Genomic DNA, 17,403 nt, shown 5'->3' with positions numbered 1-17,403 from the left:
GGGTTTATCTTGTTTGAGGTTGTAAAGGGAAAGAACCCAGTTTTCCCCCTGTGTCGGGAGAAACCCAGTTCTTTCCTGTTATGTGTTTTTTTTTCCTGTGTGTCTCCTTTATTACTCAGAACACTTCACTTCTGTCACTCTGGTCACCCAATGTGTGGCGATGTTTCCCTTCAACAAGCAATTCTCTGCAACACCAGCTGGGTGTCCTACAATTTTAACTGAATTTTTAACACTTTCTACCTGGAGATAATGTTAGGTCCCACCGGTTAAGGGCCTGTAGCCTCAGTAGTCCCAGAAGACGACACCCTGCCCTCGCCTTGCATGTGTCAGTCACAAGCCTGGGTTATCATCACCTGTGCTTCTGACCAACTAGCTATAGATAGAAGGTTCCAAAGACCTCGCTCCTTGGGTTTGACTTATTTGCTAGAGTGGCTTACAAAACTGAGGGCAACATTTACTTACATTTACCAGTTTATTAAAGGATATAATAAAAAATATAGATGATTAGCCCAATGAGATATATATAAGGCGAGGTCTGGGAGAGTCCTGAGTGCAGGAACTTCTGTCCCTGTGGAGTTGGGGTACATCACCCTCCCTATGTGGATGTGTTCACTCACCTTTAAGCTCTGTGAACCTCCTACTCTTGGGATTTTATGGAGGCTTCTTCTTGTAGGCATGATCAATTATTAACTCCATTTCCAGCGCCTCTCCCCTCTCTGGAGGACAGGGCACGGGGCTGAAAATTCCAGGCTTCTGATCATGGCTTGATCTTTCTGGTGACCAGCTCCCAACCAGGAGCCATCCAAGAACCTACCTAGAGTTTTCTCAGTAGAACAGGAGATACACCTAGTGCTCTTATCACTTAGGAAATTACAAGAATTTTAGGAGTTCTGTGCCAGGAAGAGGAGGGGTTGAGGCTGGGAGACCAATATATGTATTTTCTCACAGGGGTTCACTGAACTTTTTCAATCTATAGGTTTATATCTTTTGCCAAATTTGGAGAATCTTCAGTAACCATATATATATTTTTTAACATCTTTATTGATGTATAATTGCTTTACAATGTTGTGTTAGTTTCTGCTGTATAACAAAGTGAATCAGCTATATGCATACATATATCCCCATATCCCCTCCCTCTTGCGTCTCCCTCCCATCCTCCCTATCCCACCCCTCTAGGTGGTCACAAAGACGTGAGCTGATCTCCCTGTGCTATGCAGCTGCTTCCCACTAGCTATCTATTTTACATTTGGTAGTATATATAAGTCCATGCCACTCTCTCACTTTGTCCCAGCTTCCCCTTCCCCTTCCCCGTGTCCTCAGGTCCATTCTGTACGTCTGCATCTTTACTCCTGTCCTGCCCCTAGGTTCATGAGAACCATTTTTTTTTTAGATTCCATATATATGTGTTAGCATACGGTATTTGTTTCTCTCTTTCTGACTTACTTCACTCTGTATGACAGACTCTGGGTCCATCCACCTCACTTCAAATAACTCAATTTCGTTTCTTTTTATGGCTGAATAATATTCCATTGTATATATGTGCCACATCTTCTTTATCCATTCATCTGTCGATGGACATTTAGGTTGCTTCCATGTCCTGGCTATTGTAAACAGAGCTGCAATGAACATTGTGGTACATGACTATTTTTGTGAATTATGGTTTTCTCAGGGTATATGCCCAATAGTGGGATTGCTGGATTACATGGTCGTTTTATATTTAGTTTTTTAAGGAACCTCCATACTGTTCTCCATAGTGGCTGTGTCAATTTACATTCCCACCAACAGTGCAAGAGGGTTCCCTTTTCTCCACACCCTCTCCAGCATTTACTGTTTGTAGATTTTTTGATGATGGCCATTCTGACCAGTGTGAGGTGATAGCTCATTGTAGTTTTGATTTGCATTTCTCTAATGATCAGTGATGTTGAGTATCCTTTCATGTGTTTGTTGGCAATCTGTATAACTTCTTTGGAGAAATGTCTATTTAGGTTTTCTGCCCATTTTTGGATTGGGTTGTTTGTTTTTTTGATACTGAGCTGCAGGAGCTGCTTGTATATTTTGGAGATTAATCCTTTGTCAGTTGCTTCGTTTGCAAATATTTTCTCCCATTCTGAGGGTTGTCTTTTCATCTTGTTTATGGTTTCCTTTGCTATGCAAAAGCTTTTAAGTTTCATTAGGTCCCATTTGTTTATTTTTGTTTTTATTTCCATTTCTCTAGGAGGTGGGTCAAAAAGGATCTTGCTGTGATTTATGTCAAAGAGTGTTCTTCCTATGTTTTCCTCTAAGAGTTTTATAGTGTCTGGCCTTACATTTAGGTCTTTAGGAAATATGGAACGCTTCACGGATTTGTGTGTCATTCTTGAGCGGGGGCCATGCTGATCTTGTCTGTATTGTTCCAATTTTTAGTATATGTGCTGCTGAAGTGAGCACTTCAGTAACCATTTATTCAAAGATATGTTCAGCAAGTATTTTTCCTTTTTCCTTTCTTTCTGAGATACCGATAACGTAAATTAGGCTTTTGGTATTTTCCCACAGGGCTTTGAGCCTCTGTGCATTTTTTCTGTCAGTTGTTCAGATTGAATAATTGCTATTGATCTGTCTTCGTGAGCAGTGACAGTTTCCTTTGTTGTTTCCAGTCTGCTATTTTGTTCATCCAGTGAGTTTATTTAGGGTTATTGTGTTTTGGTTCTAAATTTTTATTTCTTTTATACCTACTGTTTCTTGGACATTTTCTTTCTGTTCTTTTCAAGAATGCTCACCCTTTGTGGAACATTTTTATAATAGTTTCTTTAAAGTCTGTCAGATAATTCCAACATCTTTGTCATTCTTGGCATTTGCATTTGTTGATTGCCTCATCCCCTATGAGTTGAGATTTTCCTAGCTCTTTATATAAGTAATTTTGGATTGTACCTTGAACATTTTGAATATAATATTATGAGACTCTGGATCTTGGTTCAAACCCTATGGAGAATGTTGATAATTTCATTTTAGAATACAGTTTGACCCAATTGGCTTCAGGCTGCAAGTTGCAGCCGGCCTTCTGTGAATTATGGTTCCAATTTCACTTCATTTTTGAAGCCTTTGAAGTACTCTTTGGCTCTGTCTCCTGTGTGTAGTAGCACTCAGTGGGTGGCCAGTTTGGGACCTGGGTGATGATCTCTCCCATGGTTCTGCTCTCAAAGTCTTGGGTATGCTGTTTGTTTTCTGATGCAAGCATGTGCATATTGGAGCTAAATCCACGATTTCCTAAACAGCTTCATGCAGTTGCTTTCCTGAGCTCCTCCCTTTGCATGATCTGATTAGTACTTTGATTCTCAAGGACTTCTCTTTCTGGTTTTTCAGCCAGAAAAGATAGGGCCTTGGTTACCCTGCTTGGTTGTACACTTCTCATGACTGCACTCATGTCTGGGGCTAAGTGGCAGGAAGACAGGGGCAAAAAAGCAATAAGATTCAACCCACCCCCTTGGAACCATAGTTCTTCCCCTTCATCAGAGTTTTAGGTACCCCTTTCCTGCTCTTCAAGCCAGAGCTGCAGGACTTCTCCTCGAGTTCTGTCTGTGCTCAGTAACAATTTCCAAGTGTTTGTTTGTTTGTTTGCGGTATGCGGGCCTCTCACTGTTGTGGCCTCTCCCATTGCAGAGCACAGGCTCCGGATGCGCAGGCGCAGCGGCCATGGCTCACAGGCCCCGGACCGGGGCACGAATCCGTGTCCCCTGCATCGGCAGGCGGACTCTCAACCACTGCGCCACCAGGGAAGCCCCAATTTCCAAGTTTTAAACTGCCCCAAGTCCAGGCTGGGGCATACCAGACGGAAGAAGGGCAGAATAAATCATCTCACGTTTGGTGGTACTTTAAATTCCCCGCTCCACCTGCTATCATCTACTTTTCTTTTTTTTAAAACATAAATTTATTTATTTTTAAGTTTATTTTTGGCTGCGTTGGGTCTTCGTTGCGGTGTGTGGGCTTCCCATTGTGTGGTGGCTTCTCTTGCTGTGGAGCACGGGCTCTAGGCGCGTGGGCTTCAGTAGTTGTGGCTCGCGAGCTCTAGAGTGCAGGCTCAGTAGTTGTGCACAGGCTTAGTTGCTCCACGGCATGTGGGGTCTTTCTGGACCAGGGCTGGAACTCGTGTCCCCTGCATTGGCAGGCAGATTCTTAACCACTGTGCCACCAGGGAAGTCCCTTATATACTTTTCAGAGTCTTCAAATAGTTGCGTCATACATTCTGTCCAGATTTTATCCTCATTCCATGGGAGAAACAGGGTAGACTATCCCCACTCAGTTTATAGTTTTCTTGTTACTTTGAAATTTCAAGAGGTTAAATTATCTCTTGAGAAATAAATGATATTGAATCATTTATTTCTTAAGAATAGAGTAACTATTAAGTAACTTGCTTTAAGGGTTTTTTTTTTTTCTTTCTCATAGGTAACCCTTGGTTGAATTAAGGCTGAGCAGGCACTTAGCTATCATTTACAAAAAGAAGCTTGTATTCAAACTGTCCATGTGATCCAGTACTGGAGATGTGTGTGTAAGGCTAAAAGAGAGATAATTTCACATTTAAATTTATAAAAGCCTTCCCCTTTTGCTCTTTTCCTATTGCTTCCCACCTCTGACATGAATGAACAAAATATTCAGGGTTAACATGGGGGAGGGAGAAGTCCCCAGGCAGGGGGTTTAGAACAGTAAACCAAGTGGGAATGGCAGGGCACTCTTAATCCTGTTTCTAATTTTAGCAGCAGCAGCCAGAGAGGCAGGGTTGCCTCAGTACTCGAGGTATTTTTTTTCCCTTTTGTATTTTTGTATTGCTGAATGGCCTACTTGGTCTTACCCAAAAATACAATCTTACTATTTAGAGTTACTCTCATGTGGGGATGAGAAAGGCTGTAATTTTCTGGGGTCTTCCCTAGATGTGTAGTATACATGCACTGACATCTTCTCAGGATTCCTCAGTTGTTGGTTCTTACACACAAAAGGAGGTGTTCAGTAAGTATTAGTTGAACCGATGAAGTCATATGATGCTTTTCAGAACATGACCATAACCCAAATAGAGATCAGTGTTCATCTTGATAGATTCTTTCTTGGTCTAATGTTGTTTTGTGTTACACTTCCTCCATGTACAAGTATGTGTAAAAAGAGTTAAAATCGTTTAATTAGCTTAGTTGGATTGATGGTAGTGAATTGATATTTCAGTCTTTTTTCTTTTTAACAAGTCCTATATTTGATTTGTCCATTTTCACTCATTTTTAGGCTCACAATTACATTCCTAGCTCTTATTCCCCTCTTTTCTTTACTACTCTGCCTTTAAGTTTTAGATCAGCTTAATAGCATACCCGTGGGGAGTCCTGACCATGGGCAGGACAGGATGCTAAACTCTTCAGAAGGAGTCTCATTTGATTCATCCAGCCAACCCTAGATACCGAAAGGAAATAGTGCTATCCTGACTTTAGGGAGTGGAGGGGAGGTAGCTGAGAACTGGAGAGACTTGCCTAGGTTTTACAGCTAACATTGGATGAGTGGAATTCAGACCTGGCAACCTGACCCTAAAGCCCCCTTTTTAAACTGCAGTAGTTTTGTCATCTCATATGTAAAAATAAGAATGTGACCTCTCACTTCCCCTGCAAGTCTATTTATGACTTGCAACACTAACTTCATCAGTATGTTTTTATTTAGATATACTATAATTTCTTACTATGTTTGACCTATAATGAACACTGAGATATTTACATAAAGAGACTTGCATTTTCAACTCTCAGACCTGCACCCTCTTTTTGGTTGTTTGCTTGCTTGCTTTTATTGCTTATTTTATTTTTTTTGGCCGCACCGTACGGCCTGTGGGATCTTAGTTCCCCGATCAGGGATTGAAACTGGGTCGGCGGCAGTGAAAGCCCGAGTCTTAACCACTGGAACACCAGGGAATTCCCCTGCATCCTCTTTTTAACAAACATTTTCTAATGTCCCAATTACAGTCCTGAAGTGAAATTCACAGAAAATATAATTATATATGTATTTAAATCTTTAAAATTAAAATTTAAAAATCAATATAATGTCCTAGACATACCAGAAAGAAGAAATAAAAGGGAATTCGTTTATACAAAGTAATTTTTCAGTACATAAACACTTGGGCATGACCAGAGCTTGAGGCACAGTGAAATAATCAAGTACTTGTACAGTACTTGTATTATTATAGAATAATCCTCAGCAGACCAGTACTGGTGCTAATAATATACAGGTATGACATGGGTGACTCGACGTTGTGTTGCTCTCAGTTAAGTGGTTTTCTATAGTGGTGATAAGCAGGTCAAAATATAATTGTATATTGATTTACATGGTGGTTGCAGTTTTGGAAGATAGAATATATATTAAAACTGAGCAATAAATACTAAGGGTATATGCTCAGAAAAAATGGGCTTTTTATGTATATATATGTCAAGGACCTTGAAGAGCTGTGCAGGGCTGGGGTGCCTCCGCTGTGTGAGGCTGTCCTGCACAAATCAGGATGTGTGACATATCTGGTCTCTGCCCGTCCAGTGTTCGTGAGGCCCTCTTCCCCCACCCCAAAGGACCCACAGTTTTCTAAAACCACCCCCGAAGTGGTCAGGTTTTCTCCACTGAGAATTACTGCTCTAGGTTATTCCTTCCCCAGCTTCATGGAAGGATGAGTTTTCTGTTTGTTTGTTTTATTGTTTTGTATTTTGGCCACACTGTGTGGTATGTGGGATCTTACGTTCCCCAACCAGGGATCGAGCACAGGTCCCCTACATTGGGAGCGTGGAGTCTTAATCACTGGACTGCCAGAGAAGTCCCAAGGATGAGGTTTTTAAATTTCTAATCAATCACTGACATTTTATAAAATGCAAAATTTGTTAGAAAAATGAAATTCTAAAGTCAGTCAAAAACACAAGTCCTGGTCTTTATTCTTAGATTTAGCAGACATAAAATTCCTGGCAATCTGCCATAAAAATTTCTTCCTTTCTCTCTCTCACTCTTTCTCCCTCCCTCCCTCTCTCTCTCCCCCCCTTCCTTCCCTCCTTCTTTCTTCCTTCCTTTCTTTTTCTCTCTCTTTCTTTCTCCCTTTCTCTGTCTCTGTCTCTTTCACTTTCTCTTTCTTTCTTTTCTTTCTTTCTTTCTTTCTTTCTTTTTTCTTTCTTTCTTTCTTTCTTTCTCTCTTTCTTTCTCTCTTTCTCTCTTTCTCTCTCTCTTTCTCTCTTTCTCTCTTTTCCCTCCCTCCCTCCCCCCCCCACCCCCGTCTCTGTCTCTGTCTCTCTGTCTCTCTCCCCCCCACTTGTGGGATCTTAGTTCCCTGGCCAGGGATTGAACCTGTGCCCTCGGCAGTGAAAGCACCGAGTCCTGAGTCCTAACCACTGGACTGTCAGGGAATTTCCCATAAAAATTTCTAAATGTTTAATCTCTACTTCTGAACCTACCTTGCCACGGAGTGGTCTCTTTATCTCAGTCTTTCTTTCCCTGAAGTCACCCAAAGTGAATGTATGTATCTGAAAAATTCTTCCTCTTGGAAGATTTTTTAAAAAATAAATTTATCTTATTATTTTTTAAAATTTTGGGCTGCTTGGGTCTTCGTTACTGCACATGGGGTTTCTCTAGTTGTGGCGAGCGGGGGCTACTCTTCGCTGCGGTGTGCGGGCTTCTCATTGTGGTGGCTTCTCATTGCAGAGCACGGGCTCTAGGCGTGCAGGCTTCAGTAGTTGTGGCACGTGGGCCTCAGTAGTTGTGGCTCGAGGGCTCTAGGCGCAAGCTCAGTAGTTCTGGCGCACGGGCTTAGTTGCTCCAAGGCATGTGTGATCTTCCCAGACTAGGGATCGAACCTGTGTCCCCTGCATTGGCAGGCGGATTCTTTACCACCAGGGAAGTCCATCTTGGAAGATTATAGTTGCATTCTCCCTAGCCAAATGCTCAAATGCTTTATTCCCAACACCTCCTTTGTTGTCCATAAATATTACTTTTTACAAAAACTCTTGTTTAATGATGGAAGTGAACTTAACCGCCTTCACTATCAGGGATGCTTTTTTATTCCATGACAGAAATTTGCGGTGTAGTTTAACAGGCATATCTCAAACTGGTTTTGATTCCTCGTTAGCTTTATATACTTAAAATCCACCGTGTTTTCTCCATGCAGTTCCACAGAGAAGCAGTGACTTTTCCAACCTTAATTTCAGAAGACTTCCTGCAATGTTTTTCATACCGTGAAGAGCCTTAGTGATTGAAAATAATTCTTATAACGAGCCAAGAAGGGTCCTGGATCATAAAATGCCACAAGCAGTTCACATTGGTGACGCTGATGGCAGAACACCCTCAGCAGGGGGCCTGCACCTGCTTCTCCTGAGAATTTGTGGGGAGACTGAAAGTACTCCCTGAGAGATTGGATGCTTTTGGCACAGTGACTGAATCTTAAATGTGACCAGCTTGTTCTTCCTACTTTTGGGTTACTCTGGAACAGCAGAACAGTTGTCTGATTTGTGTAGGGACCGTCCTTCCAGTGTGAGTTAAAAATCTGAGTTTTGATAGCATCCTGAATACCTTCCCTCCTCCAGCTGCCTCTTCACACGTGGTCCTTCTGCTGTGATGCATACAATTGGCTTTGGCCTGTGTTTGTGTAAGTGCCTATGGGGTGGACCCAGGCACAGAGTCACGAGGTGGGTTTTGAAGTTGTTCTCGAGTGAACTGGAAATGCTTGGGCCTTGAGGTGTTTCTTACAATTTTTGGTGCATGTAGCAAGTGCAGTTTGGGGGAAGGACATGATTCTATTGTCTATCTTGCTTTGTAAGGCTGGGTCAGCCTAGTTGGAACAGCCCCCTGTGGTTGTGATAGCTGTGTGGCAGAGGTGGTGGTATGCTTTAGGAAAGCTCTGTTGACAGCACCAGCTCTCAAGATGTGTATCCTGAGGAGCAGGACACAGTCAGCTGAGGCTCTCTGAGACCAAAACCACCTGTTCAGATATAGCTCAGATACATTTTGTTTTTTGACTTCTACAGAGTTGAGATGTGTTCATCATCTTAGATAGATTTACCTATATATGATCAGCCAAAAAAGCAATAGAATAATTTGGGTGGAGAATTTTTGAACATTGTCTTGTTCCATGATCCTCCATCCTAGAGAGATGGGATACAGGAGACATGAATGCTTTTTCAGTTGGTCAGTTCCCATGTGCCTCTCATACACACTGAGAACATGTTTAAAGGTGCATACTTTTTGTCACGTGTTCCATAACCACCAGTCAGTAATCTGATATGGTGTTTAACTAAAGAAATAACAATTTGTTCCAACGTTGGGGGGAAGACTGGTTCATCTGGCCTTAGTGGGTGCTGTGGACTGAATGTTTGTCTCCCCAGAACTTATATGTTGAAGCCCTAATCCCCAGTGTGATGGTATTAGAAGGGGGAGCCTTTGGGAGGTAATTAGGTCATGAGAGTAGAGCCCTATGAATGGGATTAGTGCCCTTATAAGAAGAGACACAAGAGATGCTTTCTCTCTGCCATGTGAGAATATAGCAAGAAGGTGACTGTCTATAAATCAGGAAGAGGGCCCTCACCAAGAACTGAACCAGGCTGGCACCCTGATCTTAGACTTCCAGCCTCTAGAACTGTGAGAAATAAATTTCTGTTGTTTAAGCCATCCAGTCTTTGGTATTTGTTACAGCATCCTGAGATGACAAAGATGTTGGGGAAGGTGTCAACATGTGGTATCTTCCTTAGGAAATTTATTTTATAGCTGAATTTTTTCAGTTTAACTTTTATTTTATATTGGAGTGTAGTTGATTTACAGCATTGTGTTAGTTTCAGGTGTACAGCTAAGTGATTCAGTTATACATATACATGTGCCCATTCTTTTTCAGATTCTTTTCCCATATAGGTTATTACAGAATATTGAACAGAGTTCCCTGTGCTATACAGTAGGTCCTTGTTGATTATTTTATATATAGTAGTGTGTATATGTTAATCCCAAACTCCTAATTTATCCCTCCCCCGATATTTGTTTTCAAAGTCTGTTTCTGTTTTGTAAATAAGTTCATTTGTATCATTTTATTTTTAGATTCCACATATAAGTGATATCATATGATATGTGTCTTTCTCTGACTTACTTCACTTAGTATTGTAATCTCTAGGTCCATCCATGTTGCTGCAAATAGCAGTATTTCATTCTTTTTTGTGGCTAATATCCCATTGTATATATGTATCACATCTTCTTTATCCATTCCTCTGTCGATGGACATTTAGATTGCTTCCATGTCTTGGCTAATGTAAATAGTGCTGCAATGAAAATTGGGGTGCATGTATCTTTTCGAAGTATGGTTTTCTCCAGATACATTCCAGTAGTGGGATTGCTAGATCATATGGTAGTTCTATTTTTAGTTTTTTAAGGAATGTCCATACTGCTCTCCATAGTGCCTGCACCAATTTACATTCCCACCAACAGTGCATGAGGGTTCCCTTTTCTCCGCACCCTCTCCAGCATTTATTGTTTGTAGACTTTTTGATGATGGCCATTCCGACTGGTGTGAGGTGATACCTCATTGTAGCTTTTTTTTTTTTTTTTTTTTTTGCGGTACGCGGGCCTCTCACTGCCACGGTCTCTCCCGTTGCGGAGCGCAGGCTCAGCGGCCATGGCTCACCGCGGCATGTGGGATCTTCCCGGACTGGGGCACGAACCCGCGTCCCCTGCATCGGCAGGCGGATTCTCAATCACTGCGCCACCAGGGAAGCCCCTCATTGTACCTTTGATTTGTATTACTCTAATAATTAATCATGTTGAGCATCTTTTCATGTGCTTTTTGGCCATCTGTATGTCTTCTTCCTTAGGAATTTTAAAGTGACTTTTAAAATTCTGTAGTTTGAAAGTTACCAAATATACACATATAGAGAAAATAGTATAATGAACCCCCATGTACCCAGCTTTAAAGATTATCAGTATTCTTGTTTTATCGATATCCCCTAATTTTGTTGGTTGTCTGGACTATTTTAAAGCAATTCAGGGGGGATTGCTGGCACAGAAGTTTTGTTTTACATGCTCACATAAATGTAGGTATATTCGTTTCCTCTGGCTGCTGTAAGAAGTTACCACAAACTTGGTGGCTTAAGACAAGAGAATTTTACTTCCTTATAGTTCAAGAAGCCAGGAGTCTGAAATCAGTCCCAGAGGTCAAGGTGTTGGCGGGGCTGGTACCCTCTGGAGGTGTGGAGGAGAGTTCATTTACTTGCCTTTTCCAGTTTTTAGAGGCTGCCTGTATTTCCTGCCTTGTAGCCTCTCTTCCAGGTTCAAAGTACATCACTCCAATCTCTGCTTGTGTTGTCACATGGCTTGCTCTCTGACTTTGATTCCTCTAGTGCCCCTTTTATAAGGACCCTTGTGATAACATCCGGCCCACTTGGATAATTGGGGATAACCTCCCTAGCTCAAGATCCTTAATTCAGTCACATCTGCAGAGTCTCTTTTGTCACGTGAGATAACATTCACAGGTTTCAGGGATTAGGAAGTAGACATATTTGGAAGCATTATTCAGACTGCCATAGTAGGACCACACTGCGGTCAGCTCTCACATGTCAAATAAATGGTAGGGCCATGATCTCAAGAGTGGAGACTGTAATCATAGGGAAACACATGAAGATTAAGCTCTTCAAAACCTAGCGAGATTTCTATTCAGAGTACAGCTTGTCATTTTGCACAGCAGATGTGCCATTCCTGTCAGAAAATGAGGAAGAAGGAGGTACGTGTTGGTGAATAACTGGTGCCTTTTCGTACATAACGGAAAAGATAGCTGTGGTCCAACATCAGATTCAGGGTGATACTGGTGCGTGCTCCAGCTCAGACTTGACCTTGTCCAGCCCACAAAACTGTGGACCTAGGGTCATTTTTATCTCTCTTCCCTGAGCTGCAGAGCCTAGCCCCTCCTTGCCTCTGCTTCTCTTGTTATAAGCCTTTATTGAACTTATTTGCGTCCCTACTATGTGCTAGGGCTGGATCTGCTGCATGCATTTTCACTAAAGGTTTCCAGTGCTTTGCTTATTCTCCACATAAATTTGAAGATGTGTTTTCATAGAATATAAGGAAGAGGTGATGGGGCTTCCGTGTCTGAACATCAAGCCCCAGAATGATGGATAGGAAGACAGGGGGCTTTGTGCGAAGGTGACTCAACCATACGGAGCCTTTCTCCCATCTGTGGAAAAGAGGTTAACAGTATGGTCCTTTCAGGTTCACTGTGAGAACCAGCAGATAACACAGGTGCCTTGCCCCATAGTTTATTATGAATTAATAAACTTCTTCAATGGATTTTGCCCTTTGGCTGAAATTTTCATCCTTTGGCTCTGCTATAGTGAAGTTAACTTTACTTTTCCTCAATCCCATCACTCTCTTAGTTTCAGGGCTTTTGCATACATGTTTCCTCTGCCTATAATCCATTTGGTTCTTTCTGTTTTTCTTAATTCCCTAATTCTTAATTCCTTAATTCTTAATAACTCAGATGTCATTTCTTCCACAAAGCCTTATATTTTTCTGCCATACCTGGATTAGGTGTGTCCCCTATATTTCTCTTATACTTAGCACTATAGCACCACTCAGCACTTGATATTTTAATTGCCTTCTGACTTGTTTCTGTTCTCCCATCGGACTCTAAAATTTAGGGGCCAGGGGCTGTGTCTTCTCCTGTGTTGTCATCAAAGACACAGAACAGAGCCTGGTATAGACGAATGGTCAGTGTTCACACACATCTCTTGGTTGGAAACGTTTTCAACTCTGTAATAGATTAAAATATTTTTTTCATAGTTAGTTTGCTGGATTTTACGGGGGGTGGGGTGTTGGGAGGGATGGATAGGGTAGGTAGAAGAAAATAGGATATAAGTTTTTTGTCTCAGGTCATTGAGTTTGCTGAAGGAGAAATCAGTCACTGAAGTGTTCTAAAAAAAAAATTGGTGTTGTTTGTGGATTGTGGGGTGGGGCGGGAGCAAATTGAAATCTTCCTCCAAGCTATGTTGGGCTCTTTGCTAGCAGGGAACAAGTTGTGTTTTAGAGAGAAATCTGGTATTTTATCTTGCTTTGGCTGCTTGTTTTATGTTATAAGTAGTTCAAGTGTTTTTGGTTAGTTTTTCTAATAGTGTTTTACCTTAAAATACAGTTTTCTAGTTTTTTTTTAATAACTTTTAAAAAAATTTTATTTATTTTTGGCTGTGTTGGATCTTTGTTGCTGCGTGCAGGCTTTCTCTAGTTGTGGAGAGCGGGGGCTACTCTTCATTGCGGTGCGCGGGCTTCTCATTGCGGTGGCTTCTCTTGTTGTGGAGCACGGGCTCTAGGCACGCGGGCTTCAGTAGTTGTGGCACGTGCGCTTCAGTAGTTGTGGCACGTGCGCTTCAGTAGTTGTGGCACGCAGGCTTCAGTAGTTGTGGCATGCGGGCTTCAGTAGTTGTGGCGCACGGGCTCAGTTGCTCCCCGGCATGTGGGATCTTCCCGGACCAGGGCTGGAACCCTTGTCCCCTGCATTGCCAGGCGTATTCTTAACCACTGCGTCACCAGGGAAGCCCCCAGCTTTCTATTTTGGGTAAAATTCAGTTTCTTATTTTTTTCTTTTTCAAAGAAAAACATCAGACCTTGTGTTGAAGAAATGAGTCACAGGGAAGTTGGAAGCATCATTGAGTGATGCTCCCTATGGCTGTTACCGAGTGGGCTGTGTTCCCAGATGCCAGCCTCATTAGGATGGATTAATGCTAAGTCCTACTAAGTTTACACCCATTATTACCTCCACGTTCTCCTTTCTCAGCAAATTTGATGCCCATCAGCTCTGAGCATGTTCTGTGCGCTTCCAGGATTCCAGTATTGTTGAACACTACTTGAAGTCGCCCAGCTGAACAAATATTTCTGATTGTAAATACTCTTCATGACTTCTTTTCCATAAGACATGGAAAGACATTTCCTGCTTAATTAAACGTGGGCAAGTCTTTGATCAGACACAGCTTTATTTCTGTATGCTAGAAATTTTATCCTGACTTGATATTAATTAATGCTTGTTTAATAAGAACCTTTGCTCATATGCTTCCCTCTGCTTCTAGAGACCGAGCTTTATAGTACACGATAGAACCTTACTTTCTGCTGGATGCAGCTTGGTGTTGTCTGTTACTGAGCTTCAGGGTCACCTCTACCTTATAGTGGGTTTTTTTTTGCAGTACGTGGGCCTCTCACTGTTGTGGCCTCTACTGTTGCGGAGCACAGGCTCCGGACGCGCAGGCTCAGCGGCCATGGCTCACGGGCCCAGCCACTCCGCGGCATGTGGGATCTTCCCGGACCCGGGCATGAACCCGTGTCCCCTGCATCGGCAGGCGGACTCTCAACCACTGCGCCACCAGGGAAGCCCAAGAATGTTAAAGTATTGTTGATTTACATGTTAAAAAGTATATCTGGGGAAGCTTCTGAGCATGAGGTGTTTGACTTGAAAGGTATTGCCTGGTGCAAACATGAAGGACCAGTTGGGGTGATCAGTGGTGAGGTGATGGGCACAGACTTTCTGTGGGACAAGGGCTCTTCTGGGGCAGAAGACATGCTGAGATTAGTTGACAGTTAGTAGTCCTTGGTCATAGAAGCTGGGGTGGGTTAACTCTAAGCAATGTGACAAGACTTGCTGAGTGCCCCCTTGAGGAACTGGGTTATTCTCACTATGAACTTCTAAGAAATTGACCATTTGCCGCCTTAAAGCAACGAGTGTTGTCCACTTTAATTTTTTAAATTAAAAATTGTAGGAAAAACTCAACCAAAAAAAAAGAAAATGCCTGTAATGCTAGCTGAGTATTTTTGTTCATCTATGTAAAGGGTGAGCTCGTTCACTGTCCTTGGATTTTTCCTCCAAAACGGTTTTCCAGGTGTAGGAGCACCACTGAATGAATCAGCTTTTCCTTGAGCTGAGCCTTTGTGCTGTCTGGGACTGTGACAGGTTCACTCCAAGTGTTGCCTTCTTTTGAGGCTTAGCCAAGCATTGGGAGTTATTCTCAGGTCAGTGAGGAAGGTCCTGCAGGTCTGCCTTCTTTTTGGCTTTGGCCACATCCGCCATACTGTAGGCAGTATTGGCCAGCATTTACAATCAAGCAGCAACTGTGAATGTAGAGAAGAGCATTGTCTTCCTTTTTTGTATGTCCCCCCGCCCCCAATCATTTCTGGACTTGAATACTGTCTTTCTGTATTTTTGTAGGGCTAGCTAAGTTGGTCAGGGGGTGTAGCAGATGACACCGGTGTTGTGCATTTTAATCCGAATGCACTGTATTTTATGTCGTGAATATCCTAGAATGGTCACTAATGAGATTTATTCTGTTTTGTAGCTTTGTTTACAGATGCTTAGCAATGTACTTGTTCTTGAACTTAAATGCATTTGAGAGTAAGGGTTAGAAGTGGTGGATGATGGACATTCACATGTAAAACCAGTAACATTCTAAGGCAAGTTCTTACTCATCTTTATTTTATTGTTCTGCTTTCTACGTGTTATAATTTAGTCAGCCACAGTATGTCTTCGGCGTGTCTAGAGACAGCTGTTAGTGTTGGCTATTTTTATTTCTACCCACAGAAAAGTTTTTTTGTTTGTAATTTTTTTGTTTTTTTTTTTGTTTGTAATTTTTGAATGAAATATTTCTCTCTTATCCTGCCTGGTTTTGGTGATGTATTTGATTCTAAGGAAGGCCTCTGTAATACCTTGGTCACTGTAATGCAATGACCAGTTTTGTATTTTGCTGGGGGCTCAGTTCTGAAGGAGTTAGAAGTGGATAGCATGGGCTTCCAGTAATAGGTCTGGGATAGTAATGTCTGAGTGTTTTTAAAAGCCCATCATATTGTCAGAGCTGTCCTTGAAGCCCCTGGAAAGTGAAACTGTTGTGGAGAGGACCATCCTCCATTTGTGGGTGACATATCTTATGTCAGTAGCCACAGAATTGAGATAAGAAAAGGCAGATATAAACCCAAAGTAACAAACAGCTGTGAAGTTTTTAGGCTTCTTTCCAAAAATGAGAGCCTGTGCACTATAAAATTGTGGTTTGGCGTCTGTGTACTGCATACACCGCCCTGAGTAGGGATGGAAGGGGGTAAGGGTGGCTGTGTGCTTTCAGATTCTGTATTCAGCTCTAGCTAGCATCAGAACCTGAACGAGGGATTTCGTTCATGTGCAAAAATGGGATGTCCCGGAGGGGTTGCTTGTTCCCTGAATCTTCCAACTAGCTACTCCTGATAGAGATGTGGTGGTTTGCCCCAATCTCGTGGTGTTTGCTTGCCTCTGGCTCAGTGGCTTCATCCTTCATGTCCTGGCCAGTCAAGGGACAGATCAACTCTTTTTTCACTTGGTATTTTGGTTTGAGCTGCTTTTTTTCAGAAGCTGCTGTTAAAGGAATGACTTAAATACCCGTCCCCCCATTATAAGAAATTCCGATTCATTGGGTAAAACTTGGAAAGTAAAGTACAAAATAGTTTTAGTATACCTTTTATATTCCTGTGTAGGAATATACGTACATTGAATTAGCAGATCAGAGTGTGAATTTTTAGGCCATTTGCTGTTAGAAAACTTATGTAGAAGTTTTGTGCTCCATTATACTTCCCCCATGAATAGATGAGACTAATTGTTCACCCATATCCTCTCCAGCATAATTCATGTTAAAATAATTAAAAATCTTAGCCAATTTTACCTGCAAAAACTAGCATTATTGGGCTTCCCTGGTGGCGCAGTGGTTAAGAGCCTGCCTGCCGATGCAGGGGACACGGGTTCGTGCCCCGGTCCGGGAAGATCCCACATGCCGCGGAGCGGCTGGGCCCGTGAGCCATGGCCGCTGAGCCTGCGCGTCCGGAGCCTGTGCTCCGCAACGGGAGAGGCCACAACAGTGAGAGGCCCGCGTACAGGAAAAAAAAAAACAAAAAAACCCCCTAGCATTATTATTTCAACTGGCATATTTACCTGACTTTGACCAATAGTGAAATTTTTTAAATGCATTTTAATCATTTTTAGCTGTCAGTTCTGTTCATGGCCCCTTTCCTCTGATTATGTCTGATGATACTTTTCACACTTGTTGGGCAAATGGTACTTATAGTGTGTCAGGATTAAAGATTTATCATCCAACTTCTTTGTTTCTTTTTTCCATTTCTGTAGGATTACAATTTTTAAAAAGTGGTATCTATCCTATTGTATGTAATTTAATTTCCTGCCTTTGTTTTTCCCTCTTAAACCTTAGACAAAGAACAATAGAAGAAATTCAAAAACAAAGAAAGATAAAAATGTAAATAATGATAGGAACAAAAAAAAATGAAATAGAAAAATGAAGATATAATAATCAACAAAGACAAACATTTCTTTGAGAAAACTAATAAAGCAGATTCGTCTCTGAAGATTGAGGAAGAAAAAAATGTTAAGGCACAAATAGCTAATTTTAATATGGGTGAAACTCA

At 41.9% G+C, this 17,403-nt stretch overlaps 1 protein-coding gene and 1 non-coding gene across 3 annotated transcripts in view; one reads left to right on the top strand and one right to left on the bottom strand.

Annotated features, from left to right (window-relative positions):
- The window catches only part of IGF2BP3 (insulin like growth factor 2 mRNA binding protein 3), a 138,400-nt gene that overhangs the window by 57,868 nt on the left and 63,129 nt on the right, over positions 1-17,403 (top strand). The gene's annotated exons all lie outside the window — the stretch shown is intronic.
- Positions 2,320-2,427, bottom strand: LOC115853961 (U6 spliceosomal RNA). The gene has a single exon (XR_004039805.2). It is a non-coding gene; the product is annotated as a U6 spliceosomal RNA (small nuclear RNA).

The sequence above is a fragment of the Globicephala melas genome, chromosome 9 (genome assembly GCF_963455315.2).
Source record: "Globicephala melas chromosome 9, mGloMel1.2, whole genome shotgun sequence".
NCBI classification, from domain to species: Eukaryota; Metazoa; Chordata; class Mammalia; order Artiodactyla; family Delphinidae; genus Globicephala; species Globicephala melas.
The sequence above is the reverse complement of the archived record's forward strand: the minus strand, read 5'-3'. Positions and strand labels throughout refer to the sequence as shown.